At 34.9% G+C, this 14270-nt stretch overlaps 1 protein-coding gene across 3 annotated transcripts in view; it reads right to left on the bottom strand.

The window, feature by feature from the left end:
* Positions 1 to 14270, bottom strand: part of LOC131688709 (uncharacterized) — a 202652-nt gene that overhangs the window by 117016 nt on the left and 71366 nt on the right. The window lies entirely within an intron of this gene.

Here is a 14270-nt window from a genome sequence, read left to right as displayed (position 1 = left end):
AACAAACGCTCGGTCAAAGTGCGCCGTCACACACTCGCACTCATGGCCTCTATACAACTCATGAGAGGCAAGAGAGTTGAGACTGACTGAGAGAATAAAATGATTAACCGGGCGCGGTATCGCACCGCACTGGACAATACAGCGCGAAGTGGGCTACTGCGATTTAGCGACATGTGCGAACTGTGAAGACTGACCGTTTAACGAGGGTGACAGATACAGTATCTCGTAATAATTACTATTCATCGCACACTCTTGTGTTTACAGCGGTAGGGTGACTCGACCGTGTATGGGGGAAAAATTGACAATGTCGAGAAGAGTTATATGATTACGGCCTAAAAGCCAACTGTCAAAATCCACTTCAAATAGAAATTCCAGACAAACCGTTACTAGTCGAGCACAGTTCACAACAGTTTATAAAAGAGGAAACTTTTCTCTTTCATTTACTACCAACATCTGTTATTGGCGTGTAACAGTTTGTCCGGAATTTCCATTCAAAGTGGATTTTGACAGTTGGCTTTTAGGCCGTAATCATATGTTTGTCGAGAGTTGAAGTATTAATAAGAAAATTTCTTACTGTTAAGTGACCAATAACGGTATGTCCGAAATTTACCTTAAAAGAGAATTTTGACAGTTATGAGCCGTAATCATAAGTTTGTCAAATTTTAATAATTTTTTCTAATCATCCACCAATTTTCTGTTTTGTTCACAATTGGCCATCTTAGCGTTGAGTCACCCTAAGTTGACATACTAAGCACTTCAAATATGTGAATGTGGTGATACTGCGTACAGTAAAGAAACGCCAATCAAGAGTTGGCGACATTCGTGAAAAAAAAAACAAGTGGAGACATACCGCAGGGGCGTGGATATTAGAAACCTAAGCCTACTGCGTGTCTGAAAATTGTACCAAAAATGTATTCCAACTTCTACTCACAAGTAACTTTTTTGACCATAAACAAACCCCGAATGTCCGACCGACGATTAACGACGCCGATGCTCTTTTCTCTGGGAGACACCCCCGGCGCTACGCCCCCGATAATACAAACAGTATAAGTGACTTTACAAAACGGTTGTAAATAATTGAGAACAATTGAATTGTTCGGAGTCGGAAAGTGTGCTACTGCCTGCTGGAAGACCATATAAATTACAATCTAACATACACACATACAAGTTCGACGTAGAATTACCCGCCAGTCATGCTGATGAGAATGTCTTGCTGTTTGCCGGTCGGGGTGGATTGTTAGTCATCACACGAGGACCCTGAATCTGAGTGGTGACTGACAGAACCCACGTGGTTGTTCGATTTTCAGAAAATATTAAACATGTCGATCGATTAGTATAAAATGAAAATATTGTTTGATTAGGGACATTTTCCAAAGTCCAGTATTGAAAACCTTGGCAGGTGCACTAATCCCGCATTTGAATTTTAATTAAATTAACTTGCTTGGGACAGTCGTTCAGTGAAACCTAGAGTTCCTTGTTTTGTGATAAAACATGGATCGTTTGACCGCGGCTGCAAGTTCCCTGCCGCATCAAATAATTTTGTGCAGACGACCGGTAGAGAAGTAACTCGACCCAACACGAAAACTCTTTTTTTTAATAAGTTGTTTTTCAACAACATTATTTTGTAGTTCTTTTAACAGCTGAAAAATCGGGAATCTTTAGAAAATTTCTAAAGCAACACACTTAGTTGAACTCGGCAATTTCTCGCACAGCCGAGTAATTAGTAAATGTTTATAATGTTATCTCGGAAAAGAGTCATTTGTTTGCTGATTTTCAGCGAAATATTTCCCGAGTCTCAGCAAGCAATTGTAGCTTTTACTGAGATCTCAGCGAAAAATGAATGTGCCCGGGTGCACGGCTGTTCAAATCTCGGCGAAAGTTGCAAAGAATGCTGAGATTTGGCAGAAAAAATTGAGTCTGTATGGAATTCTCAGGAAATTTTTCTTTTATGTATTTTTGTCTATTGTGTCTGTTTATCTTTTTGATCTTTGTTGTCTTGTCTTGACAGTTTTTCCTTTTTTTGTGTTTTTTGTCTTATTTATCTGTTTTGTTTCATTTTGTTTTTGTTGGTTCTGTTCATCTTTTTGGTTTTGGCTGCTTTGTCCTTTTTATTATTTGAGTTTTTTGTACCTTTCGTAATTTGTGTGTTGTTTGCCTTTTTTGTCTTTTCGTGTGTTTTGTTTTCGGTGTTTCTTTCGACTTTTTTGTCCCTTCCGATTTTTGATGTATTTTTCGTTTTCTTTTTTTGTTTATTGTGCCTTGTTTATCTTTTCTGTCTTTTTGATTTTATCCTTTTTTGCATTTGATGTGTTTGCTGTTTCTATTTTTATTTTTTTGTTTTATTTTATCTTTTTTGAGTCTGCTGTCTTTTTTGTGTTATTTATTGTTCATTTTCTTTTTTCTCTTCTCTGTAGGGTATTGATCTTTTGGGTATTTTATGTTCTTTTTATACTCTTAGTCTCTTTTTTTCTTTATAGTTTCTTCTGTCTTTGTTGTTTTTTTTTTACTTTTTTGTCCTGTTTATTTTTTTACCTGCTTATTTTTGCATTATTTTCACTTCTTTCTTTATTGTTTGTATGTGTGTTATTATTTTTGCATTTTTTGTCTTGCTGATCTTTTTCATTTTGTTCACGTTTTTAGTCTTCTTTCAATTTTGACTTTTTGTTTTCTTTTCTTCTTTATTGTCTTTCTGGTTTTTATTGTCTTTTAGTTGTTGTTTTGTTGGTTTCTTTGCCTTTTTCGCCTTCTTTTTATTTTTTTTGTCCTTGGTTTTTTCTGATACCTTGTTTTGTATAACTTTTTTGCCTTTTTCTTTGGCATTTTCTGATTGTGTTTTTTTACTTTGTTGAAAATCGATTCTTATAAGTAATTTTTGTTAAACGTATCTTTTTGTTCTTATTTATCTTTTTCGTCGGCTTCGTCCCTTATATCTTTTTGTATTTTTTCTTTTTAGATTATTGTATTCGTCATTTTGTATTTTTTCTTTTTATTTGTTTACTTTTTTCCCTTTTTTTGGTTTGTCATTTTTCTTTTTTGGGGGCTTTGTATTCCTTGCCTTTTTTGTTCTTCTTTTGTTGTTTTTTTGTCTTTTATAACATTTATTTACTATTTTCATCCTTTTGTTTGCTGTTTTTTCATTTTGTTTTCCTCTGCATGTTTTTTTGTATTTGGTCTTATTTATTCTTTTGTCTTTTTTGTACTGATAATCTGATATTTGGTCTTGCTATCTTTTTTTTGTTATTTTTGTCCTTTCAGATCTTTTTCGCCATTAATTTTTTCGTCTTCGATGAATATTTCGCTTTTTGTGTTTTTAAAACTTTTGACTTCATTATCTATATTTTGGTCGTCCGGCTTTTCCCCATTTTTTGCTATCTAGGTCTTTTGTCTGTTTTCTTCCTTGCTTTATTTGGAGTCTTTTGCCGCTTTTGTATTTTGTCTTACTCATCTTTTTGTTCTTTTGTGTCTTTTTGCCTTTCTGCTACAGAAAAGCTATGCGCCCACTCTGAAAATCGTTGCTTTAACCAAAGCCCGAAAGAGTGAGTTTATTATTAGCTTTGTAGACTTTGTTGTCTTTTCACAACTTTTTTCACTTTTGTGTTTTTTATCTTTGCCACCTTTTTTGTTCGTCTGTCTTGTCTCACCATGCCATTTGGTTCCTTTATCTTCATTGCCAATTTTTCTTCATTCTTATTTTTTAACGGTTTGGTTTCTTTACGTTTTTATTTGTTTTTTAGGTTATATTTGCCTTTCATGCCGCTTTAATATTTTATGTCTGATTATGTTTGGTTGTTTTTATTTTAAAATTGCTGTTTTTTGCATTTTTTATATTAATTGATTTGTCCGCTATGTATTTTTAGCTATTTTGTTTATTTTGTCTAATTTGTTATTTTATGTTTTTCGTTTTTTATTTTGACTCTTTTATCTTGTTCATTTTTTTAATATTTTTAATTGGTTCCCTCTTTTTGTTTTCTCGTGTCTTTGCGTTTGCTTTTAGTTCTTTTCGTCTTATTTATCCTTTTGTCTCTCGTTTTTTTTCTTTTTTGTTTATTGTCTCTGTTGGCTGATTTGTTGTTTTGCCTTTTTTCTCTTTTCCAGCGCGTGTTTGTCTTTTTGTTTATATGGATATATATTTAACTGATACATTTCCGATCAACTTGAGAAACGGTTTTTCTAGTTGGTGTATTTTAATTTATTTATCATAATGTTTTTGTTCATTTACTTGCTTGTTTATCTGTTTGTTTTTGATAACTCTCTTGGTTTTTTCATTTTCTTATTTTTGTCTTTTTTGCTGTTATTTCTTGTGAATCTTTTTGTTCTATCTGTCGTGTTTGCTCTTATGGTTCTTTTTGCTTTTTATCCTTTTATTTATTTTTTTGTCCTCAGTATAGTATATTTAATAAATGTAAAAAAAATGTCATGATTTTTTTCTTATTAAAAATTAATGCCGATTACGAATTTTGTGTTGGCTTTTAGTTATTTCTGTTTTAAGAACAAAATATGGACATCAACGCTTAGAGGCACGATAGGTCAGCCGTTTGGGGACACTATTTAGACAGGATAATTGTGCGTGATTTCATACGAAAAACGCCAAAACGAAGGAAAGAGGACATAAAGAACACAATTGCATCTGTTCAAGATACCGCCAGTATTCGATCAGCCTCTAAACAATTCAAGGTTCCGTTCAAAACAGTACGTGCTCGTGTGAAAGGAAAGTTCTCGTCATGAATGAAAGCGCATGAGATATTTCGCGTCAGTTAACAATATAATAATTTAAGAAGGTATTGTTGAAGTAGATAATCGAAAAAGAGTAGGAAAAGGAATCCAAAAAAAAATGCTCCGGAGGGCAAACGTGATCGTCGCGCAGCTAAGTAACCACATGAGCCGGAATGCACAACTTCGATTCCACACTCTGGCGACGACGAGGGCACCGAAGAAGTTATTCGCAAGTTCCTTCCGCAGTTTCATGATTTTTCGCATTCTTACCTGAATGACGGCAATGAAATGCATGTATCATTTGTGTTATTAATTTTTAAATAATCTGCAGGTTTCAAATAAAAGTTGAACCGCTAATTTTCTATGCGTGTACATTGCTTTATTTAACCTCGAATATGTGACCTATAGTACCCCCAGGTTTTAGAAACATCGAAAAAATACCTTCGCCTTATTGGATTAAGCCAGGCGTAAGACCATTATTGCCAATGCGTTGCCAGATACACAACCTTTCCAACAAATGCTGGTTTGTCGAAATCAGTGCGAAAATACCATCGCACGAGATCATAAAAAAACTGACCTGCTTGACCGCACTCTACTCAATATATCTGTTTGGTCTCGTTTTGTTTTTCTTGCTTTGTTCATCTTGTTGCCATTTTAATTTTTTGACTTTTCTTTCTTTTCTGCTTTTTTTTCGTCCCTGTTGTATCTTCTTTTATGTCTTCTTTCTCCTTCTTATTGTGTGATTATATTTTTTTGTTTTTATGTATATTTTGCCTTTTTCAAATATTTAACCTTTTATATTTTTTGTCTTTGTTTTCTTGTTTTTTTTTCTGTATTGTTTGTCTTATTCGTTGTTTTGTCCTTTTCTTTGTATTGTTTTGTTCAAGAGTAGAAATGTTATTCTTAGCAGACTTTTCGTTTTTTAGATTTATATTTTTTGCCTTTGTAGAATGTTTGTCCTATTTGTTTTTCTTTATCTTTCCTGCTTTTTTGTTTTTTTGCCTTCCGGGTATTTTTTTGTCTTGTTTGTGTTCTTTTGTTTTTCGACTATTTTTTAATTTTTCTAATTTTCTTGTTTTTGTTGTTTTTTTCGCCTTTTCATCTTTGCTGCAATTTTTTTTGTGTTTTGATTTGCCTTTGTTCAATTTCTTGGTCTTTTTGGAATTTTATTTTGTCTTTTTTGTCTATTTTGTGCTATTCGTCTTCTTTGTTTTTTTGTCTTTGTCTATTTCCACTTTTTGCCTTTTATGTATGTTCTATCTTTTTCTGTCTTTGTTTCACTGTTTTGTCTTTTTTATTTGTTTTGTTTTGTTCTGTTTTTTTTTGTCTTTGTTCGTCTTCGTTTTTTAAGCTTTATGTATTTTTTGCCTTTTTTGCTCTATCGTCGTGTATTTATATTGTCGTTATTTATTTTCTTTTTTTCTTGGTTGTCTTTTTGGTGTTTTTTTATCTGTTTCGACTATTTTCTCTTTTTGTCATTCTCTTGGTATTTTTGTCTTCTTTGTTCTTTTTGTCTTTTTTGACGTTTTTGTCTATACCAGCAAGTAAGTGTCCAATACAATCGTTCCAACCCTGGTACAATGCCTCATAGCAATCACCGATCAGTATCAGAAGTCTCAGCGTCGTTTCCTCGAGAAATACCTTCATCACAGATATTTCCTATTATGCAACGAAGATCGCTGTCAACTGACCGTTGACAGTAGTTAGTATCAAGCCGGTATCGAACGAGACTCGCAACACTGCCAAGAAAGTAAATACCTTTTTGAAAGCACATTCCGAGAATACTTCCTCCAAACCGCTTGCTGTGAACTCTAGCACAAACGAATCGAACGATGTGTGCTCGGCAGGGAAAACTAGTTGCGAGGCCGTTTGTAAGCGTAACCCAATCCCAGGGTAATCCCGGATCAACCTATTATCGAGTAGATGACGAAAATCGATGTCTGACGCCATTTCGGAATACAAAATAGCGACATCCGGATGGGCAAAATTTTTGTACGACTCATCCATATGGGTATTTTCGGGATTGCGTATCCGCTCTCTCAGGAATCTAGGTGGATCATAGTACGGGAGTTCTCCTCGCTCTATCTACGTTTTCTTTGACGTCACGATGGTTTGTGTGCGTGTGCAAGCACCATACACTGCTTCAAAACGCCCGAAAGCAGCATCCATCGGTTACAGAAATGACCTTCATGACCACGATCTGTGTGAACTTGCGCGTTTTTCAACGATAGATCATTTCCTTACCCTTAACCTTAACCTTGATGGTGTATTAATGTGGCGAACAGCACAGATGTTGGGGGAGCCAATTTTAGAAAAGTTGGTTAAGCGATTGCCTGACAGAAATCACCCATAGGACAAAGTGGAACGCCAACACAAAGCTAATCGAAATCGGTGACGTGATGGTTATCGTTGACCCACAACTACTTCGAAACTGCTGTGATAGACGTAAGTCATGTTGAGTTCTAGATCATCCAAGAACTTGCTGGAGTTCGTGGCTTAAATTTATATTCAAGTGATTTCATTATAATTTACGGATTCAGTTTTTGGAGGCTTATAGACCAAAAATGAATCATCCCAGACAAACCTGTTATCGTGTGTAGATGACGGAAATCGATGAATGACGCCATTGTAGAATCCATAATGGCGATTTCGGGTTGGGGAAATATCTATACGACTCATCAATACTTGTATTTTGGGGATTGGGCTGACTAGTAGATGAAGCAAATCATTCTATGATGCAATTTTAAACTTAGATATGAAGACTTCCGGTTGAAAAAACTCTTCATGACCCATCAATATGGAGACTACAAAGAAAAAGATGGCGCTGGTGGTAATTGCTTCTTACCCCAGTGGGTTTACGTTCAATCCCAGCCACTGTGTTGGGATTTTCCGAGGCGGAAAATCTCTCTGGTTACGTCTTCCTTCGGAACCAGCTTAAGTTTTGATAAATCGAGTCCAAATGGCACTCAGTGCGGACTGCGAGCGACAGGGAACGAATATGAACGTTAATCCTATCGATATGTGTATTTTGAATAACGTTTAACGAGAAGATGACGAAAATCGATGTCTGACGCCATTTTCAAACCTGGTGGTTTTCAGTTGAGCGTAGACATCTTAACTCAATTTTGCTTGACCGGAAGTCGCCATTTTTGGGTCGAAAATGTCATTTGGCATCCATTAGTCATCTATAACCTTTTTCCAGATTGTTCGTTTTATTGATAGTTTCGCTAAACGAAATACGCTCTGTTAGCTTTTTAGAACTGGCGCATGACAAAAACTTCCGCCATCTACTCGTTAATTGCGTTCCGAAATTATCTGAACTGATCGAGATATCTAGAATTTTGCTTAACCAAAATTACATCTTTCGCATATTTATCTACTCGACCTCATTTTGAAAGCCCGCTTATTCGCCTCCGTCAGCATATACCGCATCCAAAAACAACAGAGAGAAAACTGAAACTTGAGTTGGCTAAATTTCAGATTAGTTTCAAAATATACAAGATACATTGGAACCAAATTTGGTTGAGAAATTTGCGTTTTGAGTTCGACTCATCAGTATTTGGCCATGGCTTAGCCAAAGATAGACGCTAAATGGAATCGTATCTTTCAATTTGCTTTTCCCTATAGAAGTATTCTGGTTCAAATAGAACGATATTTTCAAACTATATCTCGTTACGAATTCACTTCGTTTTAATTGTTTCACTATTTATCGTTCCAGTGAGTGATTTAGAGAGTGCTGACATTACCACATTTACATTTCGCCTGCCAGATCAGAAAACAACAGAAAGAAAGAACAGAAAAAGAAGACAATATTATCATTGTACTTTTTTTGTTTTTTTGTCTTGGTTATCGTTTTGATGTTCTGGTATCTCTTTCGACTATTTTCTCTTTTTGTTATCTTCTATTTTGGTCCTCTTTCTTTTTTTGTACGTTTTGACTTTTCTGTCTTTTTCGCCTTTTTGTCTTTTCTTTTTATCTTTTGCTTTTTTTTTGTGTTTTTGCAATCATTTTTGTCTCTTTTGCCTTTGTTGTCATTGTTTTGTCGGTTTTATTCGCGTCAATTTATAGAAATAAGAAAACCACAATCTTGTTGTAAAGATACAATTGACGTGACATAAACGATATATTATGGTGGATTGGCTGATGAAGCATAATTTGCTCTGTATACTAAATTGGTCATTTGAAAGTCAATGAAGCTAACACCTACTCAAATTTGAGACAGAAACGTTTAAAAATAATCGAAAAAAGCAGTGTTATTTTTCAAGGTCAATGACGTCTTTGGAGGGATTTTCCGTAATTTATGGTGTTGTAATTTAAATGACTAATTCCCCTAAAAGTATACTCACTATCTTCGATCATGCTGTACAGCATAACTTTGCCAACAGCTTCGCTGTAGACGATAAGTATATCTTCCATACATTTTAACATCATCGATTGTTGATATTGGAATGATTCATTAAATGGCATTTTTGCCTTTCTCATATAGAAAGGTTATGCAATCACTCTGAAAAACGTCAACCTAAGGGCTAAATTTTTTTTTGACTCTCATAAGGTTTCTAGATTTTAACAGGGGCGTAGTTGATGGTTTAAGGAGAGGGGTTACACCCCCCCCCCCCTCTACTGTTCACTCCCCTCCCTTAAAAATCTTCTTAAATCACCCCTTCAGACCACCACCCCATCCTGCCCTCATACCCCTCCCGTTCAACCCCATCATCTTTAAACCACCACTATATCACAAAGCATACCAATTTAAGCTGAGGAGTCGTTCGTTCATGGGACTTTCGCCCTCCTCACATACCCACCCCCGCATGACAAAATGAGTTAGCAAGCAGATAACATTGATCTAATGCTGATTAGGCTAATGGAGTACGATATTTTTTTGTTTCAAGTGTTTCACCGTCGACACGTAGCTCATCAAGTTCGTGGCTGGCATGCCATTGTGTATAAGTGCAAAGTGTACTAAGAATGTAATGGACATTTCCACAATTATGTTGAACATAAAAAGCCTCCGTGCCATAGTTTAGAGAAATGAGAAAGGCACAATTGCACCGCTAGGTGGATTAAAACAGGTTTTTTTTGTATTTGTCTTGTGCATCTGTCTTGTCTCATCATGTCTTCTGTCATCATATTTGCCTTTTATGCCTTTTTTGTTTTTTTATCTTTTTTGTCTCATTGTTTTTATTTTGATGTCTCTGTTGAATTTTTGATTCTTTATTTGTTACTTTTATGTTTGCCTGTCTTTGTTATTTTGTTTTCTGTTTTTTATTTTCCTGTTTTAACCTAATTCGTCTGTTTAGTCTTTTTAACTGGTTCCCTTTTTTCTTGTTATTCGTGTATTTGTATTTGTTTTAGTTCTTTTCGTCTTACTTATAAATTGACTTTATCTTTTTTCATTTATTGTCTCTGTTGGCTTATTTATTTTTTTCTTCTCTTTTCGCATTTATGTGATATTATTTATATAGGTATGTGGGTACGCGTTTAACTGATACACTTCTGACCAACCCGAAAAACAGTTTTTCTGGTAGACACATTTAAAATTCATATATCACAAAAAATGCTTTTTGTTAATTTACTCGTTTGCTCTTTTTTTTTTGTTTTTTGATAACTCTCTTGTTTTTGTTATTTTTCTTCTTTTTGCCTTTATTATCCTGTGAATCTATTTATTCTATTTGTTATGTTTGTTCTTTTTTGTCCAATTTTTCTTTTTTATTGTTCCCGTTTTTTGTCTTTTTGCGATTTAAATTTATCTTTTTTGTCTCCTTAGATTTTTTTGTTTTTTTTTTTAAGATTTTTGTCTTTGTTGCCTTTTTAGAATTTGTTGTTGACTGTTTCCTTTTTTGTTCTTTTTTGTCGTCTTTTTGGTCTCATTTCTTTGCTTTGTCCATCTTCTTGGAATTTAATTTTTTGCCGTTTTCGTTTTATTTTTTCGTCCCTGTTTTGTTAGTTTCCTTTGTCTTTTTATCGTGTGTTTTTTGTTTTTATATCTTCGTTACTACATATTTGTATTTCTTGTGTTTACGCAATTTTTTTTATTTTTTGCCCTTTTGTCTTTTTGTTTTTTTTTGCCTTCGTTGGGTTTTTTATCTCCGTTTTATGTTTTTGCCTTCGTTGCTCTTTTTTTAGTTTTACAGATTTGTTCGAATAATTATCCTTTTAAGTTTTTTATTCTTGTTTTCTGTTTTTGTTTTTTAGCATAATTGATTTTTTTTCGTTTTGTTCAAGAGCGAAAATGGTTATCTTTTTTCACTTTAATGTGTTTTAGTTTTATATTGTCTTCCTTGTTGTCTCTTTGTTTGTCTTGTTCTATTTGTTTTCTTTATCTTTCCTACTGTTTATGGTTTTTGCCTTCTGTGCCCATTTGTCTTTTTTGTTTTTTTTGTGTTCCTTCGTATGTTTTGACTATTTTCACTTTTTTTTTTCTCATTTTCTTGGTTTTCTTTTGATTTTTGTCTTGTTTTTTTGTCGTGTTAAATTTTTTATCTTATTTGAAGTTTTTGTATTTTCCTTTTTTCTGACTATTTCGTCTTTTTGTTTTTCTTTGGTGTTTTTTATTTGCTGTATTTTTTTTTTGTTTTTTTGCGTTCTGAGTTGTCTTTATTATCTTCTTGGTATTTTTTTTAAATTTGTTGTCTTATTTATCTTTTTTGTCTTTTTTATTTTGTTTGTTGCTTCGGTCTTGTTTCTCTTTTTTTGGTCTTTTTCATCTTTTTTGTCTACTATTTTCTGTATTTTTTCCCTTGTTATTTTATTTATCTTTTTTTTTTGTTTTCTGTCATGTCGTTTTTTTTTAATTTTTTTCGCATTTTGCCTTTTTTGTACTTATTGTCTTTTTCATCCTTTTAGTCTTGTCTTCGATGACTTTTTCATTTTTTGTCTAAGCCATTTCTATCATTTTTGACTAGTTCATCTTTTTGGTCTTTTTTGGCTGCTTTCCGATTTTGTTTTTCCGTGACTTTGTAGTTTTTTATATATTTTTATTTTAGAGGTTTTAAGCTGGTTCGCTTCTTAAGCAGTATTTTTTTGTCTTGTTCATCTCTTTGGTCATTTTGAACTTGGTTCTGTTGGTTTCTTACGCATCCACTTCCTTCCTTCCTAAACAACAGATTAAGCCAGGGCTGCCTGACGGACCGATGATCTTGAAGCACGATTTGCTCTGTATACAAAATTGGTTCTCCGAAAGTCAATTAAGCTGACACCTATCCAACTTAGCGAAAAACTTCGTATAGCTGAAATAGATAACTGTTAGGGACGCATTATAAATTTTCTGGAGCGAAAAATCTTCCTGATTAAACCTTCTTTCGGAAGGAAAGCAAACCGTGGGTCCATGCTAATATCTGGGGTCCAGATGGTGATTTCGCCCCTCTGGTATTGGTGAAGGGATAGAAGCCAACGGAAAACGAATATGAACGTGAAACTAGTTGATATGGGTATTTTTGAAAGATGATTGATGAGAAGATGACAAGAATCGATGTCTGACGCAATTTTTAAACCCGGCGATCGCCAGCTCAGCATAGACAGCTTTGCACAATTTTGATTGACTAAAAGTCGTCATCTTGGGCTGGAAAATGAAAATGGGCATTATTTTCGGTCATCTAGCCACCAAACCTTTTCCCAGATTGTTCGATTTATCGATAATTTCGATTAACCGGGATTCGCCATCTTAGTTTTTGAAACCGGCGTCTGACATAAATTTCCGTGTTATGTACTCTTATACCCCATACCGAAATTACCTAAACTGCTACGGTTATCTAGAACATTTCTTAATCAAATATCTAAATAAAATAATCAAGTCATTTTGAATTTTAAAATCGGAAATCGATTGTCGCCATGCATAGTAATCTACTGGTCGACCCCAATTCGAAAATACCAACATTGATGGATCATACAGAATTTTGTCCAACCCGAAGTCGGAGATTTAGTGTCACGAATCTAAAGGAGTAGGAAGTGAATGAAAAATCAATACTTTCCCATGTACAGAGGCTTGCGTTACGACTTCGTCCCTTCAGAACCATGTCATTTGTCTACTGCCTGGTACAGTACAGTAGTCAAGCGCCGTGGTTCAGAAGAGATGTAGTCGAAACACAAACCCCTCCTTAGAGAAGAATATTGCATTAATTTCATTTCTAAAAATTTAAATCAGAGCAAAACTTGCCTAAATTTTTTTTATTAAGGGACAGTTTAAGATATATCTTCAACACGAAATCTCGGCAGAACTTCTTAAGTCGAGAGTGACCGGAGTGACGAACGAGTGATCGGGATGAAAGCATGCTTTCGAATTGATTGGATGGTCTCATCTACAACAAGAACTATAAAATCTAATAACTATCTAACAAGACATAACGATCCTCAATGTCGCCTACTCTTCCGTGTTCTGTTTAGCAGACCGCACCCGTTGAATGAATCCTTTGTCGGTGAATACCAGAGCACAGCTATCATTGTTTTTATCAGCAAATAAGACTTTTGTACTGGCAGGACACCGCTAATGAACCGATAAAAGCTTGTGGACACAAGTAGTATTTCTAGTTTTGATTTAGCGTCTTCCTGACACTAAGTCAGTGCCGGGATCTGATGAGACGAAGGTGAAAACTGGTTCGATCACAACGAAACTCAACTAAGCCACATCCAGGTCGAAATTCGAAAGCGTGTAAAACTAGAAACATTAATTAACCAGCAACAGTTCTTGTGTAATAAAATATGCTAACCAAAATCTGATAAAAATGAATGAATGGAATCCCTAGACAGGCATGCAGGGGCGAAAACGATAGCAATAAATAGACGGTTTGATTTTTATTTTAAAAAATTCGATCTTCAATGCTAATCGAACAATTGGGACCTCAATCTCTAATAACTAAATTCACGATTCCTATTTTAAGCAGGTGACAGTATCTGTCTACATGCGGATAGTTCAAGATCCAAATATGCTGAGACGTGATGATCTCATCGTCAGTAAGCTTCGGTAGTCTCACGGACCGTAACCCGTTTCGGGGTTACCGTTTACCGGCAAATGACTGTGAAGTAAATTTTAATAATGAGCATATCAATATTTGTCAAACTCTTCGAAGTTTGTTAATTTACGCAGAATTTGCATAAACTAGCTTAGCTTCTCTCATTATTGGCTGTGCGTGAGCCTTTATTTAGCAGGGAAACGTCAAAAAATAATCCGCTGCGAATCCGTTACCGGTCAACAAACACGAAAACATTTTTAAACCAATTTTCACATATCATTTCTAGTCGCATGCACAGCCACGTGTTTCGTTTAATTCTGTGCTGAGATCACAATTTATTTCCAATTTTAGTCAAGTGCATATCACCAAGCAAGGCTAACGGTGCGTTATCATGGTTTATTTGCTGCTTTATTGCAACAAACCTGCCAAAATCTGCACTAGATAAGATATGACCGGCGTAGCGACGGACAAGTAGGCTACCCCCACAGTGACGCAACCCTCGTGCATTCGACGATTTTACACTTCCGTCAGCTGTTTATGATATTTGACTTTTATCAAGAGGTGGAAACTCATTACCCGTGAGGGGAGCCACCGGCAGCGAACGGTGAGTAA

The sequence above is a fragment of the Topomyia yanbarensis genome, chromosome 1 (assembly GCF_030247195.1).
Source record: "Topomyia yanbarensis strain Yona2022 chromosome 1, ASM3024719v1, whole genome shotgun sequence".
In the NCBI taxonomy this organism is placed as follows: domain Eukaryota; kingdom Metazoa; phylum Arthropoda; class Insecta; order Diptera; family Culicidae; genus Topomyia; species Topomyia yanbarensis.
The sequence above is the reverse complement of the archived record's forward strand: the minus strand, read 5'-3'. Positions and strand labels throughout refer to the sequence as shown.